The sequence below is a fragment of the Microtus oregoni genome, unplaced genomic scaffold (genome assembly GCF_018167655.1).
Source record: "Microtus oregoni isolate MIOR12 unplaced genomic scaffold, Mior012 000095F_ref0000231, whole genome shotgun sequence".
Lineage (NCBI taxonomy): Eukaryota > Metazoa > Chordata > Mammalia > Rodentia > Cricetidae > Microtus > Microtus oregoni.
In genome coordinates, this window is record NW_024544708.1 from 657845 (window position 1) to 678486 (window position 20642).

Below are 20642 nucleotides of genomic sequence, written 5' to 3' on the forward strand. Positions count from 1 at the left end.
CCAAAAAGCCAGAAAGATCAGCAGACACTCATCAACTGCTCTATTTTTCTTTCTCACTGACAAGTAAAAGACAAACCTAGAAGGAGTTGCAGGACTGTCTTCCCAGCAGAGGCAGGAATGGGTGTTCAAATGATTCTCAGTTACATAGTAGGAGGCAAGCCTAAACTATAGGAGACATTGCTCGAAACAAAAAACAAAAATCAATATCACTTGAGAGAAATGAAATGCAAGTATTAATGACCTAGAAACATTGGAGAACAGAAACAAATAGAGATAACAGCAGCATTACACTTAAAGAATTTTAAAATGATACCAAAAAGTAATTTTTAAAATAATAAAAAAATCACACTTTTAAGATTAAATAAAACTTTCTATATTGATTTTGAAAAAGAGTAGGCCCTTCTATAGGAAAGTGGATGTCATTAATAAGAGATAGATTGATGGTGCTAATAAGCATAAATTGGCCGCTGAGATCTGTAACCTGACACATAGAGTTAGTCAATGGGCTGTTTCTCAAATCTCTGAGCTGACATAACTGTATCAAGCAAGATCAATCATATCTGCATAAAATTATTGCCTAATTCCAAATTCAATGCTCATTGGCTCAAGATAACCTTCCCAATCTGGACACACACACAATCTGGTCTGTGTTCATTCACATGACATTAATTAAAATAAAGCATGCTGGGCAATTACAAATTCACTCCCCCTACCACAATCAGGCCCTTTTTCATAATGGTGACTCCAACAGCTCACTGACTACACTGTTTCCCCTGCAGTGTATACAATAAACTATTCCTCCTTTTGTGGTCTGAAGACAGAAGGAATGTTCCATATGCAAATCTTTTTCCTGTGACTGCACTGGACAGTCAACTACATAACTCAAATGCATAATTTAATAACTGTGAGGTGGTACAGTCATTTTTCTCAGAGTGAAGTTAGATATTTAATTAATGGTTTATGGAAGGGAGGGGAAGATGGGCGAAGAGCAGAGAGAAAGGCAGAAAGAGAGAGAGAGAGAGAGAGAGAGAGAGAAAGGGAAAAGTGGGAAGAAGGGAGAGAAAGAAGCTGCCTGGGGGAGGAGAGAGAGAGAGAGAGAGAGAGAGAGAGAGAGAGAGAGATCTCATATTGGAAGCAGAAGGAAAATCTGCCTGCCTCAGCAGAGGATGGGGGAGGGAAAAGGCAGGGCTTGTCTGTTAAAGGAACAGGGCATGCCATTACATTCCCCTGTCTTTTTTATAATAAAAAGGTGGAGGGGGCTGGAGCGATGGCTCAGCAGCTAAGAGCACTGACTGCTCTTCCATAGGTCCTCAGTTCAATTCCCAGCAACCACATGGTGTCTCACCACCACCTGGTAATGAGATCTGGTGCCCTCTTCTGGCGTGTGTGCACACATGAAGGCAGAATGTTGTATACGTAATAAATATATAAATAAATCTTTTTTTTTAAAAAGGTGGGAGCCGGGCGACGGTGGCGCACACCTTTAATCCCAGCACTCGGGAGGCAGAGGCAGGCGGATCTCTATGAGTTTGAGACCAGCCTGGTCAACAGAGCTAGTTCCAGGACAGGCTTGAAAGCCACAGAGAAACTGTCTCGAAAAAACCAAAAAAAAAAAAAAAGGTGGGAAGATAGGCACAACAGGTTGAAGGAATTGAGATGACAAATTCTCAAGACTGCTTCCTGCTTTATTTGTGGGCATCATCTACGGGGGGGGGGGGGGCTGAGAAAGCTTAGGTGCTGGTCACATCCTGGCACAGCTGGTCTCTTTGCTCCTATCTTTTGTTTGTGGTATGGTAATTGTGTTTCTTACACCTAAGAACTTTTCTCAGGCCAACAGATGAAGTGGTTCCTGAGCCACAGCAAGGTTTGGACCAAGGGACCTGAGAGCAGTCAGGTCCTCCTTTACTCTTTTTTTTTTTTAAATTTACCTACTCAGCAACTATGCTGTGTTCTTGTTTATTAAATGTTCTGTGACCTTGTTGCTCTGGCCTCTGGGTTCTCACTGACTGCAGAGAGAGGTGTTTCCCAGGGATAGCCAGTGCTGCATTTTTTTTTAAAAAAAGCAGTGTGTGAAAGGAAGACACCCAGTATGTGACAGAGCTTGGGTGGGGAGGTTCTTTATTGGAGGAAAGTGAATTGGTAAAGTGGGAGTGGGAGAGGGAAGACTTGCCTTTGGGGACAGAAGCAGCAGAAAACAAGAGGCAGGGACAGAAAGGCAGAGAGACAGAGAGACAAAGAGACAGGCAATGCATCATCAAGAGAGAGAGAAAAAAAGAGCAGTACAGTAATTTTTTTAAAATAATTTTGAAAGTCTAATGTAGAGGACAGCAAGGTCGTTGCCCTGGACAGCAGCAAACCAAGGCCACCTAAGTTAACATAAGAGAACTTGTCTCCGAAACTATTTTCCCAACAGGGTGGAAATGCAACTGTTCTAGAAATAATATGCCTTTCCATTGGGAAATGACTTTACACACCAAGGAGATTAATAAAGAAAAACCTCTTTAATGATGGTAGACACCAATCTCTGGCTAGAGCTCAAAGAGGAGCCAGCTACACAGATTCCACATTTGCTGTTGTCCTTAAGTGTCCTTTAGGTTTAGGCTCTAGGTTACACTTTGAACAACTGAAATGGAAAGAGGCACCTTGCCAGGATAGACATTTAGGCAGATAGGAGAGTTACAGAGCAAAGATAGTCCCAGGGTAATTTCATAAGTACACTGGCCACTGGAATCAGGTTATTCTTCAGTGACAGGGTTCTGAGGTGAAGGTGACAGGAGATGAGAAAGATAGGAAAAGTAAAATGTAAAAAGATAAAAAGTTAGGATGGGGAGGTCTTGCAGATGCCTAGTAAGCTTCCTAACAAAAATAGATCTTGCCTGGCAGTGGTGGCACACACCTTTAATCTCAGGACTCAGGAGGCTGAGCACTGTGATCTCTTTGAGTTCCAGGACAGCCTGGTCTACAGAGTGAATTCCAGGCTAGTCATGACAGTCCTACAGAGAAACCCTGTCTCAAAAAATAAAAACAAAAACTAAAAGAAGGAGGAGGAGGAAGAAGAGGAAGACGGAGAAAGAGAAGGAGAAGAAGAAGAAGAAGAAGAAGAAGAAGAAGAAGAAGAAGAAGAAGAAGAAGAGCAGCAGCATCTTACATACTTTTTGAGAGAGAATGGATGGAAATGGGACAATGATAAGAAGTCAACATAAATTATCAAAAAAAATTTAGGAGGAGGCTAGTCAAACAATTCTACACAAGGGGAACACAGGGTATCTCAAGAACTTTACTAAGTGCAGAGTGGCCTTGGGAATGATAACCACAGCTCCATATCGTGGGAAGAGTTGGGTTCTTAGGATCTGAAGCAACCCTTCTACAAAGGCCTTGGCACCAGACCATTACCAGCTCCCCGAAGCATATTCCTTGTTTTATAGAGAAGGTCTGTTTTATTATCAATACATGAGGTCTTAGGGAAATTCACAAGGCTTAGCCCCCAGGCTGTTACTAATCTCCTAGGAATGTCCCTGCTCCCTGCCTGAGGGAATAAATAAAACCCTTGACTGATCAGGTAACTCCTCAGCACAACAATGTTTCACATTTCAATATATGTCACCTGGTGTCCTATTGCCCATCTGGAAGAACTGTGCTTTTCTTAAGAAGGAAACTGGAACTTTAAGGCACATTAGACCTTATGGTTGGTTGGGAACCTGTAATGCCTCCTTGGGAAGCTTGTTAGAGGCTTGGTATTTTTTTTTTCATTTTTTTTTTTGTTTTTTTTTTTTTTTTTTTTTTTTTTTTTTTGGTATGGTGATGTGCCTGGTGTCTGCTTTTAAATCAGTGGTGGCTTCTTTGTAAATGGTTTGGAGCCAAATATCTGGACAATCCAGTTGAGCAATGTGTACTCTTGCATCCTAATCTCTAACAGCCCTGATTAAAACACATTTACCTTCTGGGTGTTTTAGGGCTGGTCCTCCCTCAGCTACTTTGTCAGACAAAACTATTTCTAAGGCATTGGCAACTCATTTACATCACCAATTCTACTCTTCTATGCTGCGCTGCGGCTTAGAAGTGCAGTGCTACGTGACAGGTGAGATGCCTTGATAACGTCCACATAGTTAAATATAAATAGCGATTATATGTAAAGGTTAAATATAAATTGATCAATAGCGAGAAGATATTGGAGAAACAAGGACTCTTGGAGTTTGGCATATTGAAGTTCAGAAGAAATATGTTTTTACATAGAGCATCCCTCTCCCAATACTCTAAGTAGATAATACCCAGAACCAAAGTCATTCAAAGGTCTGTCCCAGGTCTATGAATTAACAAAGACCACATGGGACTTCACAGCACAGGGAATATGGCGGCAGATTCCCACACGGATCCATGGAGGACGCACCATGCTGCCTCCCGCAGCTCACCCTCCGCTCCTTTCCATGAGGAGACAGCATTCAATCACTCACCATTTTGTGGTTCCCCAGTTGGCCAAAGCTCTCAGTTCATCATCTCCCTGCAGCAGCAACTGCACCACGGCACAGGAAAACAATGGCAGAGGCTCCTTGGCAAAGCCTAGTCTGAAGGCGGGTGCCGGAAGAGCCCTGCACCACTTCTGACTGGCAGATCACCTGGAGGGCCTGATTGGCTAGTGAGTTCTGAGTGGCAAGAGCACCTACCCTAGGCCTACAGTGTAAAGACACAGCTCAGTGGTTCCTGGCCATTCCTTCCACCCCAATCAAAGACATTTTCTAGATCTACAAACATATGCATTTCAATAGTACTTTCCCTGGCTCCAAAAACAAACACTGCCATCTTCTTGCACTCCATAGGAACTTTCCCTTTTTCCTCCAGGACACAATTTGGCTAGCTAGCTTCTACACTGCACTATATTAGGTGGGTGCAGTGATTTCCTGTCCCACAGGGGAAGGATGCCCAGAATATTAACAGCTAAAGAGAGTTTTAAGGGCACAAAAGGAGATATTTGTTCTGAGGCTTCATGCTGAGGTCACATGAACTGAAGGAACTTTTTACATGGTTTTCAGAGGGATTTCACAAAACAGAAAAGAGAAAAGCAGGAACTAGATCTCAAGCAAGATGACTGGTCTTTCCCCAATAGGAAAGCTGGATGATGGCTCCATTGCTTGACGGGTTCTATCCCTGAAATTCAAAATTCAAAGCATGCTCCAGGCAAATGAATAATAATCAAAAGAGTAGTGTTCATGGAAATTTGAATATGTAGACAATAATGGAACTAGGAAAAATGTCTTCATGAGCACTATTGTTAGCCAGCACGTCTTCCTCCATGGTCAGGTGATTAAAATAAACAAGTGCATTATTTAAGATTCTTTACATGACAGGATGACTAAATCTCACTATGTATGTAAAAAGAGGGCTTAGTAGAATGTCTCACAAGCTCTGGTCCAGGTTGTCTAGAAATAGCTGCCTACCAACAGAAATTGAAGCATCCAGTAGATTGCTTCTCAGCCTTTTGCCTGAGATCAAGTGAAAAATCCAGGAGTTTTTCAGCCCACGAGGTTCAATGTCTCAGCTACTTTTAAGTATACACCAAAATTTCAAAGAAGTAGGCTCTCATGCTAGGAAAGGAAGGAGTTGGGAAGCCAGAGCTAGAAAAAGGAAGCAAAAAGAAAAAAAAAAAAGACATTTCATTAATACATTTTAAAAGTGACTGTTGTTACCAGAAGGTGCTATCCTGGTTAAAGTAAGATCACAGTGTTTGTTTGATTCAGATTTTTTTCTTTTGGTGATTTCAAAACAGGATTTATCTGTGTAGTTGTGGAACTCATTCTGTAGGCCAGACAGGTCGCAAACTCAAAAAACCCCACTGCCTCTGACTCTTGTATGATGGTGTTAAAAGTGTACAGACACCAAGCAGCTAAAGGTGATTCCTATCATCTCAAATTATGCAAAGTAAAGGGGAATTTTCCCATTTCAAAATATTTATTTATTTATTATGTATACAATATTCTGTCAGTGTGTATGCCTACAGACCAGAAAAGGGCAACAGACTTCACTACACTTGGTTGTGAGCCACCATATTGTTGCAGGGAATTGAATGCAGGACCTTTGGAAGAGCAGGCAATGCTCTTAACCACTGAGCCATCTCTCCAGCCCCCCATTTCAAACCTTTAAAGTAAAATTTCTCTCAGGTATACTCAATCTTTTATGCATTACTTAATCCCAGAGGTAGTCAGTTTGACTACCAAAAATAGCCATCTCAACAGCCAAGACAGAAGAAATGAGAAAAAAATTCTTACCTGCAGGAGGCATGGAGTGACTGGGAGTTATTTTCAAAACAGTGTTTTTCCTCAACAAAGGAATCATGGGAATTTTACTTAGGAAGCCTGAACATGCTCATGTAATGTTCTTCCTTTTCTTAAGCAGGCTCAGTTAACAAATCCACTTCTGAACATGATCACAGAAACAGAGTTAGGGACATTCTTACCCCAAAGTCATATAGGAACAAATGTAAATTACAAAAATGATGAAAAGAATTGCCTCTAACCTAGGACTTACCACAGGGCAGGGAAATCTGACTGCTCTTTGGGCTGGAGAGGGAGGGGGAGAGGAGTGGGGGGAGGGGAGAAGGGTGGGAGGAGGGGGAGAAGGGTGGGAGGAGGGGGAGGGAAATGGGAGGCTGGGATGAGGAGGAAACTTGTTTTTTTTTCTTTTCTCAATTAAAAAAAAGTTAAAAAAAAAAGAATTGCCTCTAGCATGTTCATATTTTACCATTAGGTCTAGTAGAAAATCAAGTAAATGACACTGTGAAAAGTCGGTTATCAATCTTGATGTTTGATCTGAAAGATAACTGTACCATCACCATAATTCTCACACACAGAAAAGATAGAGAACACAAAACCATAAGACTTCAAGGAAAAGTCACCTATACAGTGTTTCTGGATGAAGGGTTATGCTGATCTCTATTAATCTTAGAGCAAAGCTGCTTTTGCTCTGAGCAGGGTGACTAGGAGGAAGGTCACAGCTGCTTCCATATAAGACAAGGAGTCCATTTTAACTAGGCCTGGCTTGCTGTCTGTCTCAGAGTTGGGACATCACTGTAGAGAATTTCACTCTTTATTTTTTTCTAACTTTAAAAAATATTTAGTTCAATGGTGTTTTACTTGCATGTGCCTGTGCACAGCACCTACAGAGGGCAGAAGAAGGGAGGAGATACCTGGGACTGGAATTAGAACAAATGGTGAATTAGCATGTAGGGGCCGGGAAGGGAATCAGGGTCCTCTAATCCCAACTAATTTAGATGGGATTTATGTAATGTTTATTGTAAACATTATCTAGCTAGAAGGACAAGTACTATATTGAATAGACATAGAGAGAGTTGGTAACCTTGTCATGTTCCTGATTTCAGTGGGATTGCTTTGAGTTTTTCTCTATTTAGTTTGATGTTAGCAATTGACTTGTTATATATTGCCTTTATTGTGTCTAGGTATGTTCCATATATCCCTGTTTTCTCCATGACCTTTATCATGAAGGGATCTTGTATTTTATTGAAGGGCCATTCAACATCTGATGAGATTATTATATGGTTTATTTTTCTTCTGGTTGTTAATGGGGTGGTTACATTGACAGATTTTTTGTATATTGAACCATCCCTGCATCATTGGGATGAAGCCAACTTGATCATGGTGGATGATTTTTCTTATGTGTTCTTGGATTCTGTTTGCCAGTATTTTATTGAGTATTTTTGCAACAATGTTCATGAAGGAAATTGGTCCATAATCCTCTTTTTTAACAAAGTCTTTGTTTGGTTTGGGTATCAGGGCAATCGCACATTCATAAAAACAGTTTGTCAATTTTCCTTCTCTTTCGGTAATGTGGAACAATTTGAGGTATATTCATATCGGTTCTTCTTTGAAAATCTTGCAAATTCTGCAAGTGGACTTTTTTGGCAATGGACTTTTTTGGTTGGGAGACTTTTGATGACTGTTTCTATTTCTTAAGTTCTCCAGGAGAACTTACAGATAGAAGTGCTGCTTAGGCACAGGTGTCCTGCCTCCAGCCTCATCCTACAACCCGAAAAAGGCCATGACTGCTGCAGGTCAACAGAATGCTCACAAAGGCATTTTCAACAGCCTGGCAGTTGCTGGCCATGCACGTCAGATTCTTCCGCCTGCGTGCCTAATGCCAGGATTTAAATTCCCTCTTCCAGGTTGCCTCTGTGTACCCCTGAGTTAGTTCCCAGTGCTAGACAGTGTCACAGCTGCACGTGCACGTGAGCTCATGCTCTAAGTTGCCTGGTCCCGCCTGCTGAACCTTGCTCACATCAAAGGTCCTGTCCCACTGCTCTGAATACAGCTGTTCTTTCTTACTGAGTTTTCTCATTTGGTAGACAATTCCCAAAGCAGAATCTGCTGTGGCCTGGGAGGGAAGAGGGAGGAGGGGAGGAAGTGGAAATTTTGATTGGTATTATTTATAAAGTAATAAAAGAAGAAATGTGTGAAAACATTATCAATCCACATTATTTCTTTGTAGTTTATTTGAATTCAATAAATGTTTTTAATATTTCAAAAAAAAAAGGATTAAAAATGTAGCTTTGCCCTTTGCATGCCACAGGCTCTGGTCTGGTTTGATCCTTTACTAGGCCTGGCTGCCTACACTGAAAAAAGGAGTTATCTCCTTCCAATATTCCTGGGTAGCCTTTGATCCCTCCATCATCTACCTAACTTTGAGGAAGACTACTTACTTGGGAGGGGAAGATGTTACAAATGGATGTAATGGGTGTTTTACATGCTCACTTAAGCCACATAAATTTCTTCAGGACTTTCCCTTCCCTTCCTTGCCTTTTCCAATAAAAACAATAGCCACAATTTAAATATTAAAATACAGCTGTAAATAAGATAGGAGAATTTATAATTTATCATAATATACCATGGTAAATCTCTTATCATGAACACAAAGTATTGTTTAGCTCTTGTTTTCTATCTTTCTATGAATAGATCTATGTCTTTTTGCTGCCTTGGAGACATTTGAAACAAGGGGTATGAGACCATGATCAGTGTATTCTCAGGCTTCTTAGCATACAAAAAAGCTTCACAATACCCTAGAATGGAGTATAATAAAGGTTTATTTATCTGTGGATAAACTCACAGGAAGAATAGTGATCTGATACACTGTCCTCTGTGTGTGCTGGGAACTGGAATTGTTCCCAACTCAAAGTTGTTTTGATTTGCATTTCCCTGATTGCTAAGGAAGTTGAGCACGACCTTAAGTGTCTTTTGGCCATTTGAACTTCTTCTGTTGAGAATTCTCTGTTCAGTTCAGTGCCCCATTTTTTTAATTGGTTTAATTAGCATTTTAAAGTCTAGTTTCTTGAGTTCTCTATATATTTTGGAGATCAGACCTTTGTCTGTTGCGGGGTTGGTGAAGATCTTCTCCCAGTCAGTAGGTTGCCTTTGTGTCTTAGTGACAGTGTCCTTTGCTTTACAGAAGCTTCTTAGTTTAAGTAGGTCCCATTTATTCAATGTTGCCCTTAATGTCTGTGCTTCTGGGGTTATACATAGGAAGCGATCTCCTGTGCCCATCTGTTGTAGGGTATTTCCCACTTTCTCTTCTATCAGGTTCAGTGTGTTCGGGCTGATATTGAGGTCTTTAATACATTTGGACTTGAGTTTTGTGTCTACAGGTTGACATTCAGTTATGCCAGCACCATTCACGATAGCCACAAACAGCATAAAATATCTTCGGGTAAATCTAACCAAGGAAGTGAAAGATCTATTTGACAAGAACTTTTAGGCATTGAAGAAAGAAATTGAAGAGGATACCAAAAAATGGATGGACCTCCCTTGCTCTTGGATTGGGAGGATCAACATAGTAAAAATGGCAATTCTACCAAAGGCCATTTATAGATTCAATGCAATCCCCATCAAGATCCCATCAAAATTCTTCACAGATCTGGAGAGGACAATAATCAACTTTATATGGAAAACAAAAAAAAAAAAACAGGATAGCCAAAACAATCCTATACAATAAAGGATCTTCTGGAGGCATTACCATCCCTGACTTCAAACTCTATTACAGAGCTACCAATGGAATCGTATAGAACACCCGGATTTTATCCCACAAACCTATGAACACCTCATTTTCGATAAAGGAGCTAAAAGTATACAATGGAAGAAAGAAAGCATCTTCAACAAATGGTGCTGGCACAACTGGATGTCAACCTGTAAAAGAATTAAAATAGACCCATATCTATCACCATGCACAAAACTCTAAATTTTATTTTTATTCTCATAACAGGTGGCTCCTGATATGAGACAGAAACTCTGAATTTTTATTTCAATGACATGCTTGGCTTTAGAGAAGGATAGCCACTGTCCAACTCCAAAGCCAGCTTTGATTTTTATAAATGGAAAGGACTATTGTATGTCAATAAGATCTTACCTTGCAAAGAATATGGATATCATAAGTCAGATTTCTCTTTGCTTGGTGATTCTTTCTAGACAGCTGTATTTTCTTCTTTAAGCATCTAGATGATCAATCTCTGGATTTTTGAAGACGTATGGTATTTTCCTGCAAAGATAAGAACAGAACCCTGCCCAACACTTATGAGGTTTCCAAATACCTGTAGGATTGTCAATTTTGTGAATGAGCTGTCATTTCTCTTTATCAAGAGATATCTGTTTTTCAAACAGAACCTTTAACAATTTTAATGGTATCCATAGTATTTCATCTTTTCTGGAAACAAGAGTTAAACCTCTTCCCCAGCATATCACATAGAATGAAAATCCTGGTTTTCATTGTAAGGTCAGCAATCCTTGAAATATATCAGCTGATTTAATTCAGAGGTATTTCTATCGTCTAATGTCTCACTGCTACTTTTTTTTTTATAAATTTATTTATTTACTATGTTTACAATGTTCTGTCTGTATGTATGCCTGCAGGCCAGAAGAGGGCACCAGATCTCATTACAGATGGTTGTGAGCCACCATGTGGTTGCTGGGAATTGAACTCAGGACTTTTGGAAGAGTAGGTGATGCTCTTAACCACTGAGCCATCTCTCCAGCCCCTCACTGCTACTTTTGTTCATTTCTCAATAGCATGAAAAAAATTCAACGGTAATAAAGCATTATGCAATCTATTTCTAGGGGTGTTTTTCATTCCTTTCTGTCTGTTTAACATATCCTTTATAGTTCAATTTGCTCTTTCGTTAACTGCCTGACCTGAGGATTGTATGGTATACCTGTATTATACTTTATAGTCTATTAAGCAAAATCTGTTTAATTTTCTAAACAACCTATGCTGGACTGTTGTCTATTTTTACATGTGCAGGTATACCCATGATGGCTGTAACTACTAGTAAATGTATGTTTACCAAGTCAGCCTTTTCTGAACTCAAAGTAGTTGCCCATTGAAAACCTAAATAGGTGTTAACGGTATGGTGAACATGTTTTAATTTTCCAAATTCTACAAAGTGGAACATATCCATCTGCCAGATTTTATTCGTTTGAATACCCTTTGGGTTACTTCCTGCAGGTAGTGATGTTTGGTTATATAAAGAACAAGTAAGAACATCTCCTTATACTCTCCTTAGCTTGTTGTCATGTAATAGAAAAGAAGTTTTTTAAACTTGAGCTATTGACATATTTTAATAAAATTCTGAGGCCATCAGCACATTTCCAATAATAATTGATCAATTTCTGCATTATCTTGTGCTAGAGGACCTGGTGGAAACAAATGGATTTTTATCTGTGTTACATATATGACGCAAATTCTATTCCTGATTATATCTTGAGCCTGAATAAATAATGAAGTCAATTCTGTATTATCCAGTATAAATTCAGTGGTTAAAATATGCAAAATAACTCTTTCTGCATATTGCAGAGCAGTAAGCATACTGAGGTTCTTTATAATTCCTTAGTACCATGAGAATAGCATGTAATTCTGACTTTTATGCAGAATTATAGTGGCTTTGTTCTACCTTACTTCAATCTACTTTGTAACCTGCCTATCCTGATTTATTTGCATAAGTATGGAATTACAAGCTCCAGTTACATACAAAGAGAGGAAGGATTCAAGTAGTGCTCTTGAAAATTCCATTATTTTGGAATAGTTGCTATTAATCTCTCTCAAAATTTTGTACAAGGTCTTTGTCAGCGTTCATTGCCTTCCCATAATTTTTAAAATTTCATCATTAGTAAAAGTTATAATCTCTGATGGGTCTATTTCTATTAAATGACAGAGTCTCAATTTTCCTTTTTTATTCAGTGACCTTTTCCACATAATATTTTAAGTTTTTTACTCAGTTTATATGGTAAAAGATTCATTCTAAGATAAGATCTTCCCTCTGCATTAAAATTCCTGTAGGGGGATATTTGGAGTTTATATGATCAGAATGCAGTTAAGATTAGGATCCGCAATTGCCAAGCGATGGTGGCGCATGCCTTTAATCCCAGCACTCGGGAGGCAGAGGCATTGGCAAATCCTTTATATCACCAATTCTAGTCTTCTACGCTGCGGCTTAGAAGTGCAGTGCACAGAGTGTAGAGGCAGGCGGATCTCTGTGAGTTCGCGACCAGCCTGGTCTAGAAGAGCTAGTTCCAGGACAGGCTCCAAAGCCACAGAGAAACCCTGTCTCGAAAAAAAAAAAAATTAGGATCCACACAATCCACATGTGCCTCCTGTAATTGCTCTTCAATCAAAGTCAATTTTTTCTCAGCTTCTGTTGTTAATTCCCCGGAAAGGCCTGCACACACTTGTTGTCTGCATTTATCGTACATGAGATGATGCCCAAGGTATCTTAAAGGCTATTGACTGAAGAAGTTCCCCAGCACAGGATACCTCTGTTGCACATATTTTTTGCAAAACAGTAGATGGCAGTAGCATCTCTACCCATCCAAGAAATCTCCTGAAGCCCACATTCTTCCCTCTTCCTCACCCTTTTCTAGGATGGCAAATAGTATAGGTAAATCACATATTTTATCCCACAAATGTCCTTCCCCAACTATTTTATTCATCCTTGTCAACTATTTTATTCATCCTTGTCAATATTTCCAACTTTTATTTTTGACCCTCTCTCTCTGTCTTCCCACATGGCTGAGCTTGCATCACCATCTTCATCACTTATACCCCAACAGAGCCCATCTGTCTGGAGCAAGGTGTTCCCAACTTCTTTGGCCTCACACTCATGGACACATGATGTACGGGATGCTATGAAGGCCACTAAGGGTGGCAATTGCTCAGATTTCAATCCTGAGCTAGAACAAGTTCAGAGATGGGCTGGATTTTACACTCAGGGGTTGGTTGATATTTTTTATACACATTTGGTCAAGGGCAAAGCATGTTTATTTTGCTCTAGTTTGAGTGTCAACATGTGTTCATTTCCCCTGCCCTTCTTAACTTTTTGGCTCTGTTTTCAGGGTCATAATGTTTCTTTCACTGGTTATAGATTTAGGGTAAAAGTGTATTCCTTTGGCTCTGGTTTCAGGACCAGGGTGTGTTTCTTTGACTGGCCATTTATTATACACCTAGGGCTTCACAAATTCATGAGTTCAGTTTTGTCCATTGGTTTTCTGGTACAAACAAAATAAAAATGAATATCATAAAGCTTGAATAGATTGTTGACACTGTCAATTCATTTTTCTACAGAATAAATGTTGTTGGTTAAATGACTGCATGTTTGCTAAAATCGGAAAAAGTAATTTATAACAAAAAGTCCTCAAAATCTTTTTCAGGTATGCAAAAACTTCTGGAATAGGCAAGTATTACAGTTATATTTATCATATTGATTGTACACAAAGTTTTACTCCTATATAGGTGAAAAACATTACCATATTGAAATCATTTTATTGAGTTTCATTCCAGTATGACTTTTTTCATGTTTTTGAAGACTACGCTGACTAAATTTATAGAGTTTCTCTCTAGAATGGATTATTTTATGTTTTTGGAGATTATTATGACACACAAAGGCCTTAGCACACGGAATCCATTTATTGAGTTTCCCTCCAGGATATGTTTTTATGCATTTGAAAATGACAGAGACATGCAAATGCTTTACCTCACAGATTACATGCATACAGCTTCTCTACTGTATGTGTTTTTTTTATGTGTTTGAAGAGTATTGTGATGAGCAAATACTTTACCACACTGATTACATTAATAGGGCTTCTCTCCAGTATGTGTTCTTTCATGCATTTGAAGATGACTGTGACAAGCAAAGGCCTTACTACACTGATTACATTCATAAGGTTTCTCTCCAGTATGTGTTCTTTCATGCACCTGAAGTTGACTGTGACGTGCAAAGGCCTTACCACACTGATTACATTTGTAGGTTTTCTCTCCAGTATGTGTTCTTTTATGCATTTGAAGATAACTCTGAAATGCAAAGGCCTTACCACACTGATTACATTCGTAGGGTTTCTCTCCAGTATGTGTTCTTTTATGCATTTGAAGATAACTCTGAAATGCAAAGGCCTTACCACACTGATTACATTCTAGGGCTTCTCTCCAGTATGTGTTCTTTTATGCATTTGAAGATTACTGAGTCGTGAAAACAATTTACCACACTGATTACATTTATAGGGTTTCTCTCCAGTATGTGTTCTTTCATGCATTTGAAGATGACTGTTACGAGCAAAGGCCTTACTACACTGATTACATTCATAAGGTTTCTCTCCAGTATGTGTTCTTTTATGCCTTTTAAGATGACCATTTTGAGCAAAGGCCTTACCACACTGATTACATTCATAGGGTTTCTCTCCAGTATGTGATCTTTTATGCCTTTGAAGATGACTGTGCCTGCCAAAGGCCTTACCACATTGATAACATTCATAGGGTTTCTCCCCATTAAGTGTTCTTTTATGGCTTTGAAGACTAATGTGATCAGGAAAGGCTTTACCACACAGATTATATCCATCCGGTATCCCTCCAGTATGTGTTCCTTTATGACATGGATGAGTCTCATAAAGAACAAAGTCTTTAGCACCTTGAGTGTATTCATAGTGCTTTTCTCCCGTGTATTTTCTTGTATTCATTTGAAGATCACTGTGATGAGCAAAGACTTTTCCACATTGCTTAATTTCATAATGTTGTTCTCCAGCATGTGTATTTTCATTCCTTAGAAGGTGGGTGTCATAAGACCAGGCTTTAGCAGAGTGAGTATATACTGAATGTTTCTCTCCAGTTTGATTTCTTTCAATCCTGCAAGGAAAATTGGCACATATAAAAGCTTTACCACACTCAATACACTGTTGAACCTCATATCTATATGAATAAATTTTATAATTAGTTCCAAATGTAAAGAGGAATCAGTTATTAAGATTTTATAACTCTGTTTAAAATCACTTCATTCTTTCATTAGGGGCCATTTTGCATCTTGAAGAATATGTGTGATTGTAAATTCCTTTGTTTCATGGTTTACTTTTTCACCTTTAGAAAAACATTTTATATGACATTTTTCACAATTTTCAAGAGAACTGGATGCACTGAGAGCATTACCATCTTTACTGCATTCATAAATTTTACTATACTGTGAATCATATTACACTTGCTAAGTGAACTAGGAGACCCAGGTGAGTTTGCACAGACCTAGAACTCATGGGGCTTTTTTGTAATGTGAGTTTCTTGATGTATTAATGATGGTAGAAAGCCAATTACTTGTATACTTGAATCAAATTCAACAAGTGTACTCTACATGGGAACAACTGGTTATCTTCTAATTGTTCTTAAGGAGAGATGTGTGAAATCTTTCCATATCCCTTTGCTCATATGCTTGCATCAAGAGTCACATATGATACACATAGTAAAGGAATAATAGGGAGTAAAATACTTCCACACTGAATTCTCATGGTTTGACTTTCTGTTCTTCACAGACCTGTGGTATACATATTAAGGTTTCTCCACAACAACTGCCCCTTGACCCTTGACTCCAATGCTGCTTTCACTAAACTTAGCACAATCCCAAAAAGTATATGAGTAATATAAGACTTACCATGGGATTTTGATTTAGTAGAAAGTTTTGCAGATACACTTATCATCACTGAAATGTGTATACATTTTGTTTCATGAGTAGCAAGAAATAAATGATTGGAAGATCTACTTTAGCTTTCATGGTGCTATGATTCAAATGATAATATCTGTTTAGGCATTGATTTCTAGACTTCTTTCTTAAATGAATGCCTTGCAAATACATTTCACATACATGGAATTGAGGTATATGGATTTGTGAGAAATTAATAACCATCAATGCATATAAAGCTGTGCTTCTTTATACTGTTGCTTTTGATTAATTGTTCCAGGACACATTACAATCTCATCAGAGGCACACTGTTATCAATGTTCACAACAAAATTACCTTGCAGGTCTTCTACAACATTGACAATGTTCTTTAGTGTTGTTGTCTTCCCAAATGTATCCTAAAATACAGTACCAAGATATGAATGTTATATTATTTAACATTGTGTAACATTTAGCTTATTATCTTAAGTGAACCTAAGAACTATTGACTGCATTATTTACTTTCTTCTTCTTCTTTCTAAATCAAAGTATAGAATATCATTAACCAAGGAAAAGTTGTCTTCATATTTTAAAACATGAAGGAAATTTATTTTTACCTATAGTAGTGAAGTTCCTGTAGGTCTCCAGCATCACATCTTTGTAGAGATTCTTCTGGAAAGGATCCAGCAAATCCCACTCTTCCTGAGTGAAGTTGATATGCACATCATCATAGGTCACGGCCTTCTAAAATATACCATATATGTGGACAATGGAAAGCATGACAGGGACAACATTGGAGATGTATACTTCTTTGACAGTATGGTCATATGATTCTGGTGTTCCCCACTCTTATTCCATGACATAGACAATCACTTTAGAAGGAAATTGAAAAGGAGAGTCAATTCTGTCATTCCTCTACACTTTGAATGGGATTTCACCTTATAAGAGCAATGTTTATTAACAGCGAGAGACAAGGAGAAAGATCAACAATACCGAGAAAAGTGTATGAAAAATGACAGACTGCCCAAAAAAAAAAAAAAAAAAAGATGGACAAACTGGGTGTATTGTGCCTTTAGCCAAAATACTCAGAAAACAGAGGTGGGTATATTTGTCTCTGAGTGGAATGCCAGTCAAGTCTATGCAATCAGGTTCAGGACAGGTGGAAGTACACATTAAGACCCTGTCTCTTTTGCAAAATTAAGTGAAAGAATGGGATAGAAAGAACTGAAAGGCACTTATTGAAGTTCCTACCAAGAGTTTTGCTTTCACTCCAGTTCTGTATTCATCTTTCAGACCCCTGAAGTACCATAATTGAAACTACAATACCAGTAACATTTTCTAGAAAGGAACTAACTGTATGTATAAAAAAGTTACAAATGGACAGATGAAAACAAATAGAAATATAAATGTTGGTCATAAATAATCAACAGAGAGCTGGAGAGAGGGAAGAATAATACAGCACTCTTGCAGGTCTTGAATGGGGTGGACACATTTGCCAGTACTTACATGGTGTTCACAACTTTCCATTTTTCCATGTTCAGGATTTATGAGACCCTTGGATCACTCTGATGACCAGGTACCCATGAGGTGCATATCCATGCAGACAAATAAAATAGTCATATTGATTTAAAAAAAATCAAAGCAAGTATAACAATTATGAAAAATTTCATGCAACTACAATTTAATGACTCAGAATACCCAGGCAGTATTAATGCTATGAATATATGGCACCCTGGGAATCAGAGTGATATTCTCTGTCAAATTTTAAAATTCAAGATAAGCATGAAGCAAAGCATAACAGCTTATATTTGACATGAAAAAAAAAAACCTACATTCCAGGGACATCATCCAATAACATAAAAGCAAATAGAGGCAAGAATGATGCCCCTCCCTTTTCATTCAAGAATTTGTAGCCACACAGCAAGGACTACTTAGATAAGCAAACAAAACAATTAAAGCAGCAGGTTACCAAACCCCTTAGCACTGAATACCATCTGTTTCTGCTACATCTTATGTTATTTAGAGATCAAGATTATAATGATGGTAAAAGCATTTCATTAGTAAGGTAGGAAGTTCGCTGATTAATGTCAAGCACAACACAGTGAATATAAATATCAGGAAATTACTTAAGGGATTAAAACTGATCACATACAATGAGGAATTTCATCTAGAAAGGCTTCTCCTACTAAAGACTCACCAAAATTGAGAGAAAACCACCAAGGAGAGAAACTTGTTCAAATACATGATCATTTCTAGGAGGTTATTCATTCGGTCAAGTACATTCTGAACCCAGTCACTATTGGTTCATTGTCAACATGCATTTAGAAACTTCAATGATTCACATTTAATGATTCTTGGAAAGGACACTTAAAAGAAATCCAACACTAGCTCAGAACTGAGAAATAAATGTTTATTTATATAGGAGTAGACTCATAAATCAGAATCCTCTGCTTGTACGGAGATCAGAAACCACATTCCATAGCTGGAAAAGAGAGGCTGGATGCATGCTCTACAGCGACATATATAGTTTAAGAGTTCACACCCCAGTGGGCAGATAACCACTGGCTGTAGACTTCCTACAGCACCTCCCCTCTTGTTTAAGTTAGAGAGTTGTAAGCCTAATACAAAATTATATACAATAAGAACAAATATATTCAATAATTATTCTATCCTAACTAATTTAAGTCTTGTATAATAAATAACTTCGTCCAGTCATGAGAGAAAAGTAACTACTACTATCTGGTCTTCAACCCCATTTGAAGATCTAAGAAGGAAAATATATTACTTGAGTAAGCAGGAAGTGCAATCAAGTAACTTTCAAAATGTGTAACAAATGAGAGAGACAACTGGCTACGTGAGCAATCACCCAAAGTCTCATTTGCAATGTTGAAGCAGACAACATTGGCTAAGGGCCAGAATAACTGACAGACCATTTTCAGAGGCAGAAAAATTTTCACAACAGTCTTACCCTATTGTGGCAAGATTTGACAGACCTGCTTATCCATTTTTAGATACCATTTATCTTGTCAGCGGTCGAGGTATGGACATTTCTTTACCCAAAGGACAGTTTTGTCAAGAAGAAAATAAGCTCCAAGTGGGAGTATCTTCGATGTTCAACATTCTCTCACGAATAGATCGGTGCTACCGGGGCAATAGTGCTTCATTTCAACAGAACCATAAGTTATTTAAATGCCATATTCTACAGGTCATTGAAGTGATTGAAGATTACCTCTCTATGTATCTAAACAACCTGCTTAGTCTAACTATAAGTATGACAAACATAGAGAACTATTGATCTATAATTCTCAATACCTATATAATTTAAAGACAAAGACTTCATATTAGAATATTATACAATAATTGTGCTTCCGTGCTCCCCTATCCTACCTTCCTTTATCCCAATCTTTCTTTTTCCCCAAGTCCCCCCCATCCTCCCCTTCTACCTTTTCTCTCCCCATCTTCCCTTACCCCCATCCCACCCCACCCCCAAGATCCCAATTTTCTCCCCGGCAATTTTGTCTACTTCCCATAGCCAAGAGGATAACTATATGTTTTTCCTTTGGTTCAACTTCTTACTTAGCTTCTTTAGGATCACCAACTGTAGACTCCGTGACCCTTATTTATGGCTAGAAACCAATTATGAGTGAGTACATCCCATATTCATCTTTTTGGGTCTGGGTTACCTCACTCAGAATAGTGTTTTCTATTTCCATCCATTTGCATGCAAAATTCGAGAAGTCATTGCTTTTTACCGCAGCGTACCCTTAAGGTTGGCAAGAGACTTGAACCTAGAGTGGCTCCCAGGAGCTGAAGCTGAGGTCCCCAATTAGTTCCTTGGGCAGGTGAGGATAGGGAACCGGAAATGATCCTAGCCTATAGCAATACTGACGAATATCTTGCATATCATCATAGAACCTTCATCTGGTGATGGATGGAGCTAGAGACAGAGACCCACACTGGAGCACTGGACTGAGCTCCCAAGGTCCCAATGAGGAGCAGAAGGAGGGAGAACATGAGCAAAGAAGTCGGGACCACGAGGGGTGCACCCACCGAGACAGTGGAGCTGATCTATTGGGAGCTCACCAAGGCCAGGTGGACTGTGACTGAAAAAGCATGGGTTAAAACTGGACTCTCTGAACATGGCGAACAATGAGGGCTGATGAGAAGCCAAGGACAATGGCATGGGGTTTTGATCCTACGCAATGTGCTGGCTTTGTGGGAGCCTAGCCAGTTTGGATGTTCACCTTCCTAGATATGAACAGAGGGGGAAGGACCTAGGACTTACCACAGGGCAGGGAACCCTGACTGCTCTTTGGACTGGAGAGGGAGGGGGAGAAGAGTGGCAGGAGGGGGAGAAGGGTGGGAGGAGGGGGAGGGAAATGGGAGGCTGGGAGGAGGTGTAAACTTGTTTTTTTTTCTTCCTTTTCTCAATAAAAAAAAAGAATATTATACAATAAACAACTGTGCAACAAATGAGGACAATGACCTCAAATTGTAAACAATGTATAAGTATCTTGATCAGAGGTAGAAATGTACGTTGCAATGTGATAAATATTTATCAATATATAAAAATGTTTTAAGGAGAGGTAGAAGCATGCATGCATATAATATTCAATATAAATTAACTTTGTGTCAATATACAAGAATCCATACCAATGCAATTAACTATAAATAATAACTCACAAGTATTC